The sequence below is a fragment of the Protopterus annectens genome, chromosome 8.part1, assembly GCF_019279795.1.
Source record: "Protopterus annectens isolate FY-2018-M chromosome 8.part1, PAN1.0, whole genome shotgun sequence".
Classification (NCBI taxonomy): Eukaryota; Metazoa; Chordata; order Ceratodontiformes; family Protopteridae; genus Protopterus; species Protopterus annectens.
In genome coordinates, this window is record NC_056742.1 from 222947320 (window position 1) to 222967937 (window position 20618).

The following is a 20618-nucleotide window of genomic DNA, read 5'->3' on the forward strand; positions in this document are numbered from 1 at the left end:
TGGTGGTATCCATGTATTTGTGTACGTGTTCATAGTGCATTGTTGTTTGATTCAGCAGTCATGCAACTAGTCTCCATTTGCATGGCTGCCATGAGGTTAGCCATGTCTGTTGTTATGAGGCCATAGTTAGCTTTGGACAGCCTTTTCATGGTGGTTATCTGTGGGGGAGGAGGTCTGTGGATTTCCAAAGGTGATTAATTTGTGTTACGATATAACAAGGGAAGAGTTGACTATTGGTGTAGAGCAACAGTCAACCATGTTAGGAAAGACTAGGTCGATGTGATGGGCATGTGCATCAGTACATGAGTAGCTTTCTCGGGTAATGGTGGAGGTAGTTGAAGTCAACCAGTATAAGACTGTTAGGTTGGACATTAATATTCTCCAGGGTGTTTAGGGACATGGAGTGTGAATCTTGCGACATGTTTGAGGACCTAGAGGAGGCTACAAGCTGAACTACTGTCTTACCCAATGTTAGCTACACCTGCAGGATCTGTAATGTATAATGTTGCTCTACCACTCTGGAGGTGTTAGTATCCTTAATTAATATGGAAATACCACCACCTTTGGTGCTTCAGTTGAAGTTCTGCAGCCAAAAGTTGTGGGATGAGTTATAGGCTGGTAGTGCAGGGGTCCTTCCTGTTGCCTTTAACCAGGTCTCTGTTACAGCACAGATGTCATTGTTCCCCATTTTAAAGAATTCTTCCAGTGAGTGCATTTTCAGATTTAGACTTCTAGTGTGCAGCAGCATGACCCTCAGATTCCATGTGCTTGTAGCTGTCATATATTTCTGTATATTTATGTATACATATATATATTTATACATATATGTATGTATTCACCTTTCTATATATATGTGCATGTGTATGCATATATGTAGATTTAAATGTGGATGTATATATCTATATATTTGTATGTATTATGTATAGATTTGCCCACATATATGGATCTCCATACATATATACATGTATATATAGAAAACCAGACTCCTTTCCCTACTGTTGAATGACTGTACTAATTAATATGTTGGGAATGTCATCACTCTTTTATAGAGCACAGATGGTGTAATGGTACAGTGCTCTGATTATAGTTTACAGGGCCCTAGGTTCAAGAATTGGTAAGCCTTATTTTTTTGTTGCAAGGCAGAACAGATCTGCTAGGGAGGGAGGGATAAGAGCAATAATTAAAAGAAGTCCCTAGTTTGGGCCCCTTCATCCCCATTTAGACATCCTTTGGACAGATTTGTTGCAGTAAGAGGTTCAGAGTGTGGATCTGATGTCCAACTGCACTGCATATATATTCAGATATATGTATATATTTATATATATTGATACTGATAAAAATTAATTTTGCGTACATACTGAGATTTTATATATATGCATGTGTAGATGTATAGATTTACACACACACATATTTATATATATTTATATATATATATATATATATATATATATATATATACACACACACATATATATATATATATATATATATATATATATATATATATATATATATATATATATATATATATATATATATATATATATATATATATATATATATATATATATATATATATATATATATATATATGTGTGTGTGTGTGTGTGTGTGTGTGTGTGTGTGTGTATCATATAAGTGTATATTTTATATGTATATCTCTACATAAATAACATATTAATGTTTATATATATATATATATATATATATATATATAGATAGATATATATATATATACACATATACATTTATATTTGTGTACTACACAACTAATTTTAAGAAATCATTTCCTTACTTTTGAATGACTCTGCTGCATGATATGTTTGAAAAAACATCAGGCACATATACAGTTCAGGTGGTGTAGTGATAAGCTGCTGTGGATATGGTGTGCAAGGTCTTGGATTCAAGACTTGCAAGGGCTCATTATTTTGTTGCTGGGAAAAACAAGGGTTGTTGGATACAGTTATTAAGGAACTTTTAAGCAGTTGTAAGCAGGTTTTTGAGGTGGCAAGCAATGCTAACTTCCAATTAGCTATGCTTGCAGACAGTTGGCCTTAAAAGTGCTTAATCTGTGTGGGCATTGCTTAGCACCACACAAACTAGCTTAGTCCTGCTTACTACTGCTTACTCCTGCTTACCCCCATACTAATTTCTTTAAAAGAAAAGAAAAAAAAGGGGTGATAGGAAAGTAGTGAAAAAGGGGGCATGAAGAGGGAAAAAAAATATGAAAGATAGCTAGGGATGTGGAGGTTAGGTGTAGGGAAGGTCCACAGCTGTCCATTTCATCTACAGAAACAGCTGGCCATATCTACTGAATTTGGAGGTAAATGTGGACACTCAACCCCCTGAGGAAGGGGTGAGGACAACAATAATGTTTTGTGAAGCTAATTAGACAAGATTACATATGTCCAGTGGACACATGTGAAATGAACAGCTATGTATGGAGTGACATTTTTTTGGGAACAAACTGCCTTTTTTTTATTTAAGGTAAGAGAGGGATGTTGGGGAAGGATAGTAGGTATATATGGGGAGGTAAGTTGAGTAGGAAGACAGACAAGACAGCATACAGGGGTAGTATATGACACATGTGAGGGGTAAACACCTTGGATGGGGAGGGGTGTTTGGTAATCTGAAGCCCACCAGCCCCCAAAAGGATACAGTGGGACTGAGGTCCCCACCCATGGGCAGACAACACTGCAGCTTTACAGCCCCAAAGTTGGCTGTCCTGGGGGCTGACCAGGAGGGGCAGGCTGACCCTCTAAATGTGCCACGTGGCCCTTAAACTGGTGTAGCAGATGTCCCAATTCCTTACTGAGCTTGCTACACACCAGACCCTGGACCTGGCTTTGGATGACAGGATCCTGTCTGGTCCTGCGCCAAGGGGGCGAGCCCCATCCCCTAAGACAGTTCCACCCAAAGTTGGTGCAGAACCAGCAGACTAGGAGGTCCCAGGGTGGGTCCCAGACATGCTGGGGCCCAGTGCCACGGCCAGATGAAATGAGAGAGTTGTATCAGCTGGGATTGGCCTTCCCAGATGTTGTATGGTGTTGCAGTTTTAGAACATATGTTGGTTAGTAATGGTAAACACATTCCAGGATTAGTTATAACAGCATTCATGAGTATTCCCATTCATCCAAAACAACAGATTTGGAACATTTGTATAGCAAACAGAACACGTGCATATATGGAACCAGAGTGGGCATTACACCGGCATGCAGGTTACATTGATAGCAACAGGCCACCAATGATAGTATTTGAACAGGGAACATTAATCGGAATACATTTCAACATTTGTTGAACAATAGGACACATGTCCCAACAGTAGGTTTGGTGGAAAATATATCCATTCATTTATGTGTTTAGATTATTGAGTAAGATAAGGTGGGGGGGGGGTGTCAATTAACAAATGTAAATTCTTGCAGTGGTCACAGTTTTAATGATTATTGCTTTAATCATTACTCTACAGGTATTATTACAACAACCTATGGCCTTGGGTTGGACAGTGGTATGTTTGCACACAGTGTATAATTACAGTCTTATTATAGCTACTTTATACCATCTCTTACCTGGAAGACCTGTGGAGGGAATGCTTGTTAACACTACCTGACTGTTTCTCCCCATATTCACATAGTCAGGGTTACATAAGTGCACTCATACTGTGTGTGTGTGTGTGTGTGTGTGTGTGTGTGTGTGTGTGTGTGTGTGTGTGTGTGTGTGTGTGTGTGTGTGTGTGTGTGCGTGTGCACGCGTGTGCACGCGTGTGTGTGTGTGTGTGTGTGTGTGTGTGTGTGTGTGTGTGTGTGTGTGTGTGTGTGTGTGTGTGTGTGCACTACTGACATACTCTGCCTTGATTTATATCTGTCACCCAGGTTGTTGGGTAGGGATCAGTAGCTGTGACAGCATGACACTTTTGAACATTTCTTTGGGGAGATCACTTGGTGTATGTACTTAACCTGCAGTCATTTGCAGCCTTGGGGTTGGACCATGGGTGTTGGCACAGTATAACTACAGCCTTCTTATAGCTACTTTATACCTTCTCTTACCTGGAAGACCTGTGGAGGGAATGTTTGTTAATACTACCTGACTGTTTCTACCCATATTCACATAGTCAGGGTTACATATGTGCACTCATACTCTGTGTGTGTGTGTGTGTGTGTGTGTGTGTGTGTGTGTGTGTGTGTGTGTGTGCGCGTGTGTGTGTGCGCTATTGCTATACTCTACCTTGATTTCTATAGGTCACCCTGGTTGCTGGTAGCTGTCACAGCATGACACTTTTGAACATTTCTTGGGGGAGACCACTTGGTGTTTGTACTTATCTTGCTGTCATTTGCAGCCTCGGGAGTTGGACTGTGGGTGTTGGGCACAATATAATTATAGCTTTCTTATAGCTACTTTATACCTTCTCTTACCTGGAAGACATGTGGAGGAAATTTATGTTGACACTACCTGAGTGTTTCTACAAATATTCACAAAATACTAGTTGAAATTATGCATACAGCTTACTACCACTCCAAGGATTCGAACCGTGGCTATTTCTGCTAAAAATACAACATGTTTGTGTTTCATCAGAATGAACTACTGAGTAACTGCTGTCTCTTTCTTGAATGTTTTCTGTCTCATTCTCTCTTGGTTGTACAATCTGACATTGTGATTACAACATTCTTTTATATACATTCCTATACATACCTTTTGACATAGCACAGTGTGGAAAACAGTGGTTAACACAACATTACTATTCTGATATCAGATATTGGTGCATGAAACATTTCAAGTAATACAATACCAGAGAAAACACAACCAGTCTGGGGTTTTCACTTCTATCGACAAGTACTTACACTTTTATTGATATATAACCTGTGTGTCACTATTACTCTCCTACTGGCTTCTTCAGTCATTAAAATCTGTACCCATTGTTAAATACTGCAAGGTGACATTCTACTAAGTTTTATTTATTTGCCCTACATAATACCAGCTAGATCGTTACTCACCAGCCTCACGGCTCAGCCTTAGCAGCCTGCTGGCATGGGCTTCTAAGTTCACTTCTCTCTCATCTGCAGCTGTACAGGAGATAAGAAAAAACTTTTATGCATACCTATCCATCACATACACAGGCTGGACTTTGGTGAACACTTATTTTGATGAATACTTACACATGGCTGGAGCATTCCCTTCCCGGGCATCTTGGACCCACTGGTCCAAAAGTCCCTCTTCCTCCACTTCAAGTCAACAAAGTGGTGCCAGACCTGCTCACCAGTCCAAGGGATGCCAGTGGCAGTGGTGAGATCTCAGGCAAGATGGTCCCAGGCCTCTGTTTTGTACTGGGAGCCCTGGTACTGGTCCTACAGCAGTCACTCTTCATGGTCTTTAATGAGGAGTCCGACCATGACCCTGGACTCCTGAATGCCCCAGCACTGAGACCGAAAGTGCACACCTTAACCTACACCAGTCATGGTGCCTACAGTGGGGAGCTGCACCTGGTTATGAGCTATATTCCCACCTGTGAGGTTTAAATAAAGAGAACTTTCCATCCTTTACCATGATTGGACAGTTTTGAAACTGCTGAGCTAAGCTAAGCACCAGGCAAACGCACTTAGCAAAGATAACCATTGCTTAAAGGGCTAGATGCTAAGCCCTGCTTACCAGCCTGCAAATCTGCTTAGCTATGCTAAATCTTGCTTAAACTTTAAATGTCACTGACACCTCACATTTGGGGCTGCTACACTACCCTAGTTAACATATACATAATAATATTCACTACCTATTTTTGAAAAATACATTTTAGTTGTGTTTCACATATGAAAATGTACGGACTGTTGTGGGACTCAAACTGTGACTGACTGCATGCTAGGCAAATGCTCTAATCACTACACTATTCCAGATTTGCTATTTGTATTGTGTATATTTCTATTTAACTTCTTTTGATGTTTAAACTCTGCTATGCATAGCTGCGCAATGGGCAAACTAGTGCAGCTAAGCTTAAACTTTATTGCACACAGGAAAAAAATAAGGAATATATTTTAAATATTGCTATTAGAAACTTAGAACATTGATAGAATGACAGGCTTTGCATTAGCATGTATTTTTCAAGGGGTATGGAGTGTGTCACACTGCTGTTTTACTGGACTGCACTTCTTTTCTTTTATATGGTGCACATATATATGGCAGAATGTGTACATTCTGCCATATATGTGTGTTTTTCTGAGGTAGGCTGTCTGTTATTTTCTCCACAGACACTAAAGTGTCCGTGGAGACTTTCATGCATTTTGCATTGCTGTTTGGCAATTCGAGTGCAGTGGGCATGTGTATTGTGAGAACACTGCTCTCAGATACACCCCCTGTACTCATACACACAGACCATGTCCGTTTAAGGGTAGAGCAGCGTGCTTTAATGAATATGCAAATGCAGATGCATAATCCCACTGAAATGGTTGGGTTTTTGAATTCTGTTTTGTAAATCAGCATAAAAAAATCTCTGAAAGCATCTCTAAGATCATTTTCTAATATAATGGGCTGACCAGAATCAGAAAGTACAAAATTCATACATGTCTGGGATGCAGTATATTTGAAGAACTGAGCAATAGATCTAATAGGTTTCAAAGGTTTTGTAAGATAGCTGCTCCTGTTGTCCATTTTGAGCCTAGCCAATTTCCCTTCAAAAAGTGAGAATCAAATTTTGTACCTTGTCTCTGTGAAGTGAATGCCTTTACTATTATACCAACACCAACCCAAATGGATTTCAGAACTGTTTGACGTTGCTTATAATGTCTATGCTTCCCATATAACCTATCACGGTGTTCATCAATAACCACATTGAAATAACCCGCTAAAATACTGAAAGATGAATTGGAGAGTGCAGCTTGCCAAACTTTAAGAAAATTAATAAAAAAGGCTTTGTCACTGGTGTTAGATACATAAATTTTAGCAATGGCCAAGGCTTCATTATTAAGAGGACTGGCCCAAATTAGCTACCTACTCTTTCCACTGCTAAAGAGGCAAGATGTTGTGACCACCACGTTTTTATGAAACAGCATTAAAACCCCTGTCTTCTCCTACAGTTTATGGTCATCAAATATAAATATAAAAATAAAGGCCCTGGAGCAAAATTTGGTGACCTCTTTAACTTTAAGCTTGGTCTCTTCCAGATAGACTATCAAAGCTCTCTCCCTCTTTAAAATAAAAGATTTCTCGTTCTGTGAACTGGATGGGTAATACCCCACTCCCTTCCAGGAAAAGAGCTTTATGTCTGCCATGTGAGCCATTGTTAACAAAAAACATGAAGAACTAGCATCCGGTCTGATTACAGGATGTTAGACTAATCACCCCTACCAAAGAAGCATCTAGGAGTGATTTAGAAAAAGAAAAATCATTTTGCAAAGCCCCCTCTTCCACATCAGATCCTGAAACACTTGTCACCCTTACCTAACTCTGCCAATTGAAGATACCAGCCATACGCATGCACAAAACAATAATTAGGTACATTGTCTGACTGTATATCTATGAACAACAACGTAAAAATCAAAACAAATGATTATATTGATAAATTAAACAAAAGTTGCACATTGATAAGAATCTCACTAAACACCAAAACAGTCCAGAACAACCAGTGACACACTACTCCCCTTGCTCTTATCATGCTCTCATACAGTCAAAAGCATCCCTTCCTTCTATCACAATATACCCTTTCACATCATCACTACTCAGCCTACTTTCCCTCACTCCTATCAAATCAACATTTCTGTTCCTATAACTAATGACATTATCGCACGTCTGTCACTACCTCCTTACCAGCTTCATTAAATACTCATTCTTTCCTATTAGCTCTTCACAAATACTCACCATGCCTCTTAACTACTTCACTATTCTCCAAATGACTTTCAATGATCATTATTTTTGACCATCTACCACCTCAACTTCTCTAATTTCTGCATCTGTTGCCTCCATATCAACAAACTTCCTACACCTATAAATAATGCCTTAATCTCTGCCTAAAACTGTTTTGTTCATGTCTGAACAACTTTCATTATTGTAAAACTGAATAACTTTTTGACTCAAAAAAATGTGTGTGTGCTTGTGTGTGTGTGTGTATATATATTTATTTATATATATATATATATATATATATATATATATATATATATATATATATATATATGTACTCATACACACACACACACACACACACACACACACGCAAAACTTCACTTTCGTAATTGGGATATTTTGACCTGATATTCTAAATGTTTGTGTAAAATAACATTGGAGCTTTTCTCACCGGGTTTCTGCTGAAAAAATATTCATCTTAGTCAGACTTCCCTGATAAATGAAGGCAGATAAATAAGTGATCAAACACTGTCTGGAGTGGCAACTTGGAACCTATGAAAAATCTTGAGAAAACTAAACATCATTACCCACACAGTTGAATGTTAAAGTTACACAGCATTACTAAGCTGCTAATAATAAAACTAAACTTGTTACATGTTGGAAGTGACACAAAGTGAAATAAAACTGAAATAAAAATCTCACATTCCCAGTCTGTGATGAGAGAAAGTAACTGCAATATCTTACTTCCCCTTGAACCTTGGCTTCCATTGTGAGAAGCCTAAAAGTGTAAAAAAAGGGGATTGAGTCAGTGAATGGTCTGTAAAGAAAAGAAAAAAAATAACCCCTCCACATAATTAGACAAAAAAAGTCTCTCCCACAGATGTGTACTGTTAATAATTAAACATATCCAGCATTAAAAAACAGAGACTGAATGTTTAATACATGACACAATATCTAAAACTAGGATTAGAACAGTCAAGATGAGAAACCCTTCTACTGCGAAAGTAGCAACAGTATTTAACTATAAGTCACAGCTAACAAATATGTTATTAGAAAGTATGGATTGTTCCACTAAACATATTGTTGCCTGCAGACTGGAAAAGATTTATGGAGCCATCCTTAGATAATAATCAAACCTAACCACAAGATCATAGAGAAGCAATTTGTTTATGACAGTCAATCCTCTGCAGAATGTTTGTCCAGATTTTCCAGACCACAAGCACTCCCACAGCATTAATTAGCAGAATCTGAAGATCTTGAAAAAAATTTCCAGTCTTGCCACATTACTAGAAGGACTGAATTTCTCTGGAGTGGTATGGAATTCAAATGCTGACCTGGATTCATGGGGACCCTGCTTGGATCATAGATCGAAATCACACAGTGAATGTCTGGGTATGTCAACATTCTTCAGCCCACTGGAAAATGGGCGTTGTGTTGTGATCTTTGGAAACACACTGCACTTTATGCTTTTATACATCTGGCAGAATAGGTAGTTTTGATTTTCTGACATGGGTATGTCCATGTCCCCTCTGTTGCTTTTGCTTACTCTGAGTGGGAGATTTGCTGGGAGCTATCGACTGCTGACTTTTTTTAATGGCTAACTCTTATTCCATCTCCTTATGTGTGTAGGGGCCATCTCTATCCTTTTCTTTACTGTTGGCTAGATAACTTTTCACACTGTTGGCAAACACGCTAGCTTCATGATATGAATAAAAAAAAAGACTTTTTTGTTTTTCATACTCTGCCACCAACACAACAGGATTAATTAGAGAGACTCAATATCCCAGACCCAATAAATAATTTTAAAGAGCAATAAAGAGTGCTAGAGTCTGAATAAATGCTGCAAGCAATCTACCACTAAATGTAAATGGTATTTGCTCCAGCAAATCTCCTTGTTTGCCCTGCTATATTGATCACTTACATCATCCATTCCAGCAATACAGGGTGTTTACTGTATACAAGAGGTCTCCAAGTCCAATAACATCAGAGAAAGCCACTCAAAAAGTACAGTACATTTGCCATTCATCCATCCATCTCAGCAGCTTTAAAGTAAGTGCTTAATTTAGTTATCTTTGGGGGCTGAAAGTAGTGTTATATTGACACTCGAGGTCCAAGGTCAACAGGAGAGGAACAGCTACACCACACACACCCATGTCAAACTTATTTGATTATGGATGTCCCTTAAAGGAAACACCCCTGATTCTTTTCAGTGACAAATGGCATGGCATCTTTAACACTGATCAATAGCATGGTGACTCAACACTGATCTGAACTGCAGCCATTTCAGCCAGCTATTATCTCATTTAATTGGTTCCCCTATGAAATAATGAATTATAAGATAATGAGGAAACATGCCTCTGAACACAAATGTACAACATATAAAAGGGCAAATTCTCAAACTATAAGCATTGTTTGTACTCTCCATGAGTGGTAAAGCCCCCTCACTCTGAGCTTCTGTATCCTAACACCACATTTGTACAAACATGAAGCAGAGCATAGGAAGCACAGCCACACTCGTAGGAAACCGCTGCCGGTGATATTTCTAAAGAAAACAGTGACTGGCTTTCTGAAATTTGGCATTTTGTGTTACAAGGACTTTATTTCAGAGGAATTTAACCTTGGTCAGATGTGAATGTACTCATTTCAATACATCTTCTAATAAACTGCTTTAATTTTCTGAATTCTTACATTCTTCTGTAACCATATTGGATTAAAACATTTAGTTTTTATTTTTTTTCCTGAGGAACTACCTCAGCATGTATTTCAAGTCCTCATTTTTCTAGACAACAAGCACATGATTTAAAATTCTGACAATGCTTTGAATATTCTTATCTTTTCTTGGCTTCTGTGTGTTTTATAATAATTTATCAAAATTTCAGTTACATGTCAGTAGCATAGAGAAGGGATAATGCATAATTGTTACAACTTTGCACAACTTGGAAAGTTAATGTTTGAATTCAGGTGAATGACTTCTTTATTGACCATACTGCTCTGATAATTACAAAAAGGATTTTTTTTCTGATTGTCTTTAGCCTTGTGTTAGTCTCTTATTACTTATTCTGCTAAATATTAACATATCACAGATATTGTCTTTTTTTTCCTTTGCATGCACACGTTTGTGTCTCAAGTTTTGACAATGCTTCACAATGTACAGCAAATCTGTTTGAAGAAGGAAGCAGAGAGCTGTTGAAAATAGAACTCTCAGTTAAGAAAGAACTGTTAAACACAGGCATATAAAATGAATTGTCATTGTTTTGACCAGAAACATGCTTCCAAAAATAACTGGTAAATGTATTGGAAGTTGGAAAAGAAAGGTAGCTTGGCAAGAAACTTAACAAAACAAAACAAAATATTACAAAATAGTCCTAGGAAGCCACTTCATCTGAATTATTCATTTTCAGTTTTGGAGAAGGAAAATGTATTTCTAACTGCTGTCAGAGAAAGACAGAAATATCAGAAGTTCCTTATGCCATAGAAAGGAGACATGTTTGAACATAAATGGAAGAAAGTGGTAGCAAAGAAGCAATACAGAGAAATATGGGACTCCAGCTGAGGTGACTACATTTTGAAGAGACGTGTCATCATGTGTTTGATCTGGAAACATGTACAAAAAATTGACAGCTCAGTAGACATGTCAAAACTTTGAGACTACATGAGAAGGAACTGCTTCTTTACTCAAATTTAAACATCTTAAGTTGTCAAGGAGATTTTACTGGTGATTTCTAAAGATACTGTTATATAGAGATCTAGAAGAAGAAGAAAGTGTCTAATAATAGGAACAGCAATGGATGAGACAGAGTCAGCATGTGAGATGATGGCAAAATTATACACTGACATTTCTAGATGTAACTGATCCCAGAAATGGAACGTAAAATCCGATGTTATCTGAAACTGAAAGTAAATATAAAGTGTGTAATGTGCTTATCAGTAAATACCACAGGTAGTATAAATTAAATTTACTGAAGCTGTTTTTAGGAATGTTATTGTATTTGACACATTACAGACAATATTAAAATTATATGAACGTCCATTCCATTATCAAGGTTAGCAATTATATATAAAAAATTGAGAAAGTTAAATCTGTAATAAATGTGTAATATCCCACATAAAAACAAAAAGAAGATACAGCTCAGTTGAAGTTTTCCGGATAAAGGTATTATTCTCTACAAAATTTAGATGTCATGAAAGGCAAACAACAAACCTCTATTTTAGAAAAAGTGATTAATCAGGTATATATTCTTTGATATGGGAATGTCCTATGTGCTCATGCTGTCTTCTTAACCTATAAAGTGCTGGGTATCGCATACTAAGAAATAGTATAATCCTGGCTTATTAATAATAATGAAAGAGTCACTCTGCTATGTAGATTAACATGGCAACTGCTTGGCCCTTCTGGTAGTGAATATGGTCAAAATGTCATATTCATACATCATGTTAGATGTAAGTGCTGAGGAGTTTGATGATAAGATAGTATTATGCAGTACGTGCATAAATGAATGCAAGGGGCTACCTGCCTGAGTACATGTGTGAGTGCGTATCTGCCTTGGAGATAGTGGCAGGACAGCTAGTGAGAGATTAAATTACACAGGTGTGTGTGTGTGTGTGTGTGTGTGTGTGTGTGTGTGTATGTGTATATATATATATATATATATATATATATATATACATATATATATATATATACATACATATGAGTATGTGTAATGAATGCGCATGTGTGTCTCTATGTGTGGGGGTTTGGGTTTCTGTCATACTTCTACACATCCCTAGACTAAGGAGCAAAGCCTGTAACATCAGGAGGCATGAATCACTCTCCACCAGGGATACCTCTTTAAACTCAAGGCTGAGTTTTAGTTAACCAGGATGGGCATCAGGAGATGGTAAAACCACTAGCTAACAGACATACATCTTAAGCTGCATGTCTTTCTAGCACACAGGGTCAGGGGGAACACAAGACACCACTGATTACTTGGCATAACATGCCAGAATGGCACTTAGCACAACATCAGTTGGGGGAGGGATGCTCTATATTACGTAAATTAAAGGCACATATTAACAAAAAAATGTCATGTGGAAAACCACTAGACTCCAGGAAAAGTAGCACTCTTTAAAAACTAGTCAAAGAGTACAATCTTCTACTCTCAAACTTGCCACAAAGGATATTAGTTCTCTGCCCTACCACTAGAAACCAGGGATATAAATGTTAAAAATAAATAAGTGAAAAAATAAGAGCCAACAAATAAAAAGTGGGAAGAAAGAGGATTTGAACCCCACACCCTTGACAAACAAAACTACAGCATTAACCAGTTAGTGCATTTTTTTTTAACATTTCTCGAGGAACTCGGGTATTATGTAATTCCTGCAACAGTTAGTGACTTACAATGGAGGGCTATAGAGAGAGACAGGAAAAGTTAAGCATACCTCTCAAACTTGACATGAGGACAAAGCCAACATTAAGGACATGACAAAATCATAGAGGGATTTTAACTATTCCTGTACAGACATAGAAAGTCACTGGCATAGTGGCTTTTGCACTGGTATACATTTACTGAAGGATATCAAGTGGGAAACTCAAGTATCTGGCATTAAAGGCTGACCACGATCATCCTTGAATGACCATAACAGGGAAAATGAAGACATTGAGGATATTCTGGCAACAGGTACAGGTAGAAGGTATGTGGTCTGTGTGTGTGTGTGTGTGTGTGTGTGTGTGTGTGTGTGTGTGTGTGTGTGTGTGTGTGTGTGTGTGTTTTACTTTCTTTTTGTGTGTGGGACAGTGACCTGGGGGTAGTATTTGTGCTAAAATGCCACAGCTGCCACTAATAACTACCACACAAAAATGGTGTTTTGTACTTGTGGCACTTAACGGTGATAACAGACATGCAAATTTGCAGATACTGAGGTCTTATTCACTGTGGTTAATGCATTTCTGATTCAGATAGCTCTGCTTCATGGAAACAGGGTCTTTTTACTGTAGCCTTTAACCAGGGTATTTTATAAATTCTGGTGTCTGTTCTTTTACAGCTCCATATACACTTTTTGCATGACATGTAATTAATTTATTTGGCTTACCATTTGTCTGATCTTTATGTAACTCGTCCTGTCTTGCAGATTTGGGTCTTCTCTTTTCTTGAGCCATAACAATGAGTGTGTTTTTTGTATTTTTATAATGTCAAACAGAGTAACAGCAGCAAAAATAAATACCTTAAATAATAAACTGTCCTTATATGTCATCAAATACCATACTTTAAACACGTAGTAAATACAAATGACATGCAATGATGCCAAAAAACATGAACACACAAACTAATGATAATTAAACTTATCTAAAATATATATTGACCCCCCTTTTAAAGACTGTACAATGTCATTCATCTCTGTTAGGACAAGGCTGAAGTCAATGTTTAATATTTATGAAGCTATCAGATATTTTTCATATAGTACATGACCCTTGTTAAGTAACAGTGTTATTAAAACAGAATGGTGTTAAACATTTCACAGAGAAGAAAAAAAGGAGACACTGCATGCAAATATGGTATGATTTCTGAGATCACGGCTGTTACTGACATACAACAATATTCAAGTGCTGAGAGGTTATGTCAAGTGTATCAGGCATGCATCCAATTAAAATTAGAAGGCTCATCAGTGCATATTGAAAAGCATAAGTTCACGGCATTCTTATGGTTACTATACAGATCACTCCATACACAGTTATTGCATAATCAGAGTTCATACTTTTTTCTGATATACTGTGAGGTATCATTAACTGTATTCAATCGCCAGTTCTTTCTTCAGAATAATGCATGCACCAAAGATAACATTTCCCATAGGAAACATAAATTTATGCTAAACCTATTGCTATTCAATCGTTGAGTTTAGGGAAGCATTTAATCATCAGACCTTTTCTGTCAAAGGCCCCAGAACTATTTTTTTTCTTTAGACTAAGAGAGAGTGAGAGATAAGCAAAACTGTCAAATCAATGTAAACTAAGCACAACTTAGCAGTCAAGAAACAAAAAAATGAAGGTTATTCCTAGCTATATAAAAGGAATCCAGGATTCACTGATTTGGTGCAATGTTAGGGTGGTTCTTCTTCTCAACATTACTACATGATGATTTAAGCAGCTCACCGGATATTTCTGCACATTCTGCTTCATCTGTAGAGAGTTCCAGCATAAAACCATACTGGTATTAGTATCTTTTATCCAGATCTTGTAAACTGGCCAGCACTTGTTGGTAATGCCTTATTGTTGGTTTCTTGGAGGATTTCTTTGCTTTAACTTTTTTAACATCATTTCTTTGGATAGGAGGACATGGAAAGTCCTTTGTTTCTTTAATTTCATTTATTCATGACTGCTGATTATATGGTATATTTGCTGCATATGGCTGTTTGTTAGTAATGTTAAACACAGCTTACCTTTTGACTTTCTCAGGTGAATTTAGAATTATCATCTTGTCACTCTGAGACCAAAAGATGTGTGCTGAGAAATACAGCTGAATGTCATATTCTAGTTCTGTAAACCCTCCTTTTATTAAGATAAGCTATCACTGATGTTCTTCTCTGATAGAAGACACTATTCTAATCAGGCACCTGAGGACTGAGAGATCATTTTTTTTTTTTGCTTTATATGTAAGATAAAGTAATGCCTTGAGCAGTAAGTAAATGTCATTTATGGCAACGATGCAAGACGACAACAAAGTCTGGCTGCTAATCCACATTCGAACAACATTGATTCTGAGTGTTACTGAGCACCATTTAGATCATTCATTTGTCACATGCACACAACTACATATATCATCTTTGTATAAAAAATTAAACATAGCTTGGACAAATGCATTAAAAAAGTGTCTCAGAGATTCTTAATACTGCATGCTGCAAAATTCTGGCAGTCCTGGCATTTCAGAAAGTAATCCATTGAGTGAACCCTTTCTTTACTGTTCATCTGTGGCAAACAGTTGTTTTTCTTAAGTGATGCAACTGTGACTTATAGCTGGGTGGCTATGATCTAAAAACTGAGAGCAGCATTGATCATCTCTGGGTTATGTTTTTTTTTTGAAGAGGCTAACAGGGTCAAATTTGGATGCTAAGTTAATTTGAGTTGCTCTTATTTATCACTTGCCATTTCCAATTGCATGAAGGGAGATCATTAGTATAATTTATATAATATGTTTAAAATACCATTTTGCATGTCTTTCCACATTGTGTGTCACTAATTCAACAGTGAAGAACATTACTTTTTGGTTTGTAAATCATTTGTTCGAGGTTTGTAAATGTGCATTAGCAAGACTGTTGTATACTACGGACAAAGGAACTTGAACCTAAAGAACAAGACTTGGTACTGCACCATGGTGTTCAAATAACTATCAAAAAACTCTTAATTTCTACAATGCCCGTGTCTTCCACAAAAGACCTATTAGAACTCCATAATTTTTCTTATTTTACTGGTTTCATATATAACCCAGAAAAACTTTTCATTTTTTTTATTTACTTTATTTGGATTATTGATCACGGAGAAGGCAGATGAAAATATCCTGGTAATTCTGATTTCAGCAGCCCTGTCATGGTTTGAAGTGTGTGAAACATAGGAAGAATTAGTGCAGGCTATGCACAAGGACAAGGACCAAATGGCATGCCATTCTGGTGGCATAAAGGTATAAAGCCCTGACTGTAGCCCCACTGACCCTGGATTAATTAGTGGCTTGAGTGGCTTTAAGAGTGGCATGGAGGAGTACGTTTTACCATCCTGGGGAAGGGAGATCCTGTCTTCATTGCTGGATATGATTTCTGTTAGGAGCCGAGGACTTCACTATCAGGGGATGTGTCCAAAGTGAGAATAAGCTAAGCTGCTGCACAGGTGGTGCAAAACATTGCACGTCCCCATTGCAGGCCTGCCCATTCCTGGACTTTACCACAGAACCACAAGCACAGAATTGTGGGGTATTGTGTACAGAGCCATAGGATGATGCACAGGTGAGAAAAATAACCTCCCTAAGGAAATAAGGACCTGATGACACAATGATGAACAGTGTTTGGACTCACAATGGATTCCCCAGTCTATGTGGTTGGACATTGTGATTTAATTGTGAGCCCACTGCTGTTCATGCTATTGATGGACTATATTAGCAAACAGGTCATGCAAATGATGTGGCATCACAAACAGCTTCTGACCAAGAACTTCAGCAAATGATATGAGAATGGAATATAAGCCGGAAGGAACATGGGATGAAACTGAATATAGATAGGACAATTTGCATGGCAACAAATGGGCAAAATCAAAAAGAGCTGAAAACTGAGACAGAAGGGAAATAGTGGAATGGATTAAATGGCTTCAAGTATTTTGGAAAAATGGTTACAGGGAAGGCAAATCTAAATGAGGTGGTGAATGATAGACTCTGGCTGTAGCCAAATGGCACAGATTGTCAAGGGGAGTGTGCATAACAAAAAAATATCAAAGAAGCTGAAGGGTAAGTTGTAAAAAAACAGTGGTATGACCAGTACTAGTGTACATTACAAACATATCTGTAGAAAAGCAGAGTGAATGAGGAAGCTATAGGTGATTGAGATAAAGTACCTGCAATGGGTAGTAGGATGTACATTAGGGGACAGATCACCTCAAAAGAAAAAGAAGCTTTAACTACAGAGAAGGTCAAATTGAACATAACAAGGTGGTTTAAGCACATATGCAGGAAAGCAGAAATGATCTAGTGAAGAAGATGAGGGGGGAGAGAGAAGAAGAAAGCAGGAGGAAACAACAAGGGCAGCCAGCAAATATATTGATTGATTATATTTGTGAAGCCCTGTGACAGTCATGATATGACTGTCAAAGAAGGAGGGAGAGTGGCATTGAATCGAGAGGTAGAGTGATGGTTGATGTGACACCTCACCCTTGTGGAGAAAAAGGGGCTGATGATGATGATAATAATGTGCTTATTGCAATTCCGTCATTAATTATACCATGTTAGTGGATTAATATTCAGATCAGTTTATATCCTCAGTGATTAATATACCATGGCATTTTGCTCTGATTCTTGTTCTACTACATTGAAATGTTTCATTCCCTGCCTTAATCTGAAATTTTACCTTTCTGTCTTATGTATTTTATTACAGTTTTGCTTATTATAGCTATTAACAGTATCTATTTCCAGTTACAGTACAATGTTATTTTCGTTATGCCCTTTTGTCCCACCACAGATGCATTTGCCCATTTTTGTGGTTCCTAGACATAGGCTGGGTAATGATGCTTCTGTTCATTTTCATTTGAGTGTTATGTCTTTGTACGGGGCATATACGATTCTGTATATCAATCAGAGACTTGTATCAGACACCCATTTTCCTATGACCTTTTTTGGGGTGAAGTATACAAATTCAATCTCAATCCTAAATGAGACATATATTATTTATGATATATTCTTGCGGTAATGTATACAAATGCAAGATCAGTGTGAAATAAGACATATATTATTTATGATATATTGGGAGATGTTGATCTTGCTTTAATTACTGAAACAAAGTTTAATGAAATCTTTGTCCCTAACTTGGCTGCAGCCATTCCACAAGTCATATCACTAATGCAATGCTGTAGGAGGGGAAGATCAAGATTGGAAGTTTTGCTTGTGGATCAGTGGGCTGCGGCTGACTTAGACCAACTTCTTTGAGTGTAACTTATAGGTTTCTCCTCACAGACTACCTATCACATTGAGTAAGGATAGTCCTAGAGGAGTTAGCTGTTTTTTTCATTGTCTCAAGTATTCACAATCAACACTTGGTTTTATTGGGATTATCTGATTCAATGATGGATTAATGACTCTTACTAGAGAATTTAGTTTTATTATGAAAGGTTTTGGATTTCTTCAGGTTAAAACCTGTGCAATCGATGAATCAAGCCATGTTCTGGACTTCAAATTCATAAAAGAAGTGAGGATCTTAGACATGTTGGTAGAGCCAGACTCCTCATCTACCCACTTTCTGGTTCACTTTGACCTGGAACTGTCACATTATACTGCCTCCTGATCTTGAACTGAATCAAATCAGTTCATTTTGCATATCATGCCTGAGCTACTTTGAACCACGTTCCTTCAGTTCCATTAGGACAACGATGCTTGTTTTTGATGCCATGGTGATGAACAATAATTGCTTGCTTATCATGGCATTAGTTATTAGCACTAAACCATGTTTACTCAGTTTCAAATAGGAGAGAGGAGTCGTGTCTGTGAAATGCAACGACTGATCTGGATGATCACTAAATCACCCATCAGTCAGAGATCTCTCAAATGCAAGCTGCTTTTCTTTCTAGAATGATCTCATCAGAAGCCAGTTGACTGGCAGCTCTCTTTCAAGTGGTTAAAAAATTGTGCAGTCTGGTTTCTCTTATTATTATTGATTACTGCTTGATATTTTGTTGACAAGCTTGATAATATCAGATTTGCCCTTCTGCACTATGACTTGTGAGTGAGGCATTTGTTCCAGGCCTTTCAAATTTTCACTCAATAAATGATGTTCATTAATCCTGATTACAAAGGCTTAATTACTGTGATCTCAATTACGTGACCAATGTCTTGTGGGCTGGATCCAAATGCATCTAGGAAAGTGACAGCCAGCTTTTACATTTTGGTCTACTGATCTGCCATATGTTGCTATTGTCAATGAGTCAGGGTGTCTTTCCTATGGTTTTATGAAAAAAAAAAAAAAAAACATAATTATTTTGATCCTCTAAGGGTGTCCAACCTTTTGGCTTGCTGGGGCCACATTGAGTGAACAGAAATGGTCTTGGGGCCGCATATAAAATATATCATATAGTTAACTCTTTTGTTGCTCCGGAAGACCACAGTCGACCTCCTGGCTGTACTGTAGGTGCATTTGAACAATGAATAAATGCCTAATATTTGCCTTAAAATTCTAATTCTCATTCTAATTCTCTAATCTTACAGTTAACTCTAACATCTTAGTTAATATATATATATCTATATCTATATCTATATCTATATATATATATATGTATATATATATATATATTTTTTTTTTTACAAATAAACAGATATTCACTACAGCACTAGCATTTCTCACTGGGAAAACCATTCCAGCAGTCCAACTATGTAAAATGTCACCATCAGCGGTCCTACAATACTATAATCCACAAAAATAACCCAACAAATTTGCAATAAAGTAAAGAATTCACATTACTGACTTAATAAAACAATTCTGAATAAGCTACAAGAGGGTCTCACCCAAACAAATAACTGGTGCCAGAAATATGGCCTTAAGCTAAATGCCAAAATGCATCATCATCCCCTTTGAGGAGAGTGATGTCCCCACAAATTATCACATTAATAACAATGTTGTAAGCACGCAATAAGTTGTATGGTACTTGTGCACCCAAGTTGATAGAAACCTGACTTTTGACCACCACTTTGTCTCCGTTGTAAGGAAAGTTTTTTTACATGGCCCACTTCATTAGTAAGGGTATCTCATCCAGGGACAAGGAGGTCATAACATAGTACAGTTGTGTACACCTACCATAAATGTAGATGTTCGAGTGTCTTCACTGTTGCAGTCATAACTGTAGGGTGCTCCTGCTGGCAGGCAGCCCGAGGTCGGCCAGAATCCCAAAGTCTGGGTCTGGCGTCAGCTGTACCAGCTAGCCCCCTGATGTCAGAACGCAGAGGTATAAAGCTGACAGCCGACGCCATCTTCTCCAGTCTTTCTTGCCCCAGATGTCAGAAGTCCCCCAAAATAACCAAAAGGTGTCCAAAAAGGAAACATAAATACACCACAAAAGAAAAGGCAGATAAGAGGGGATA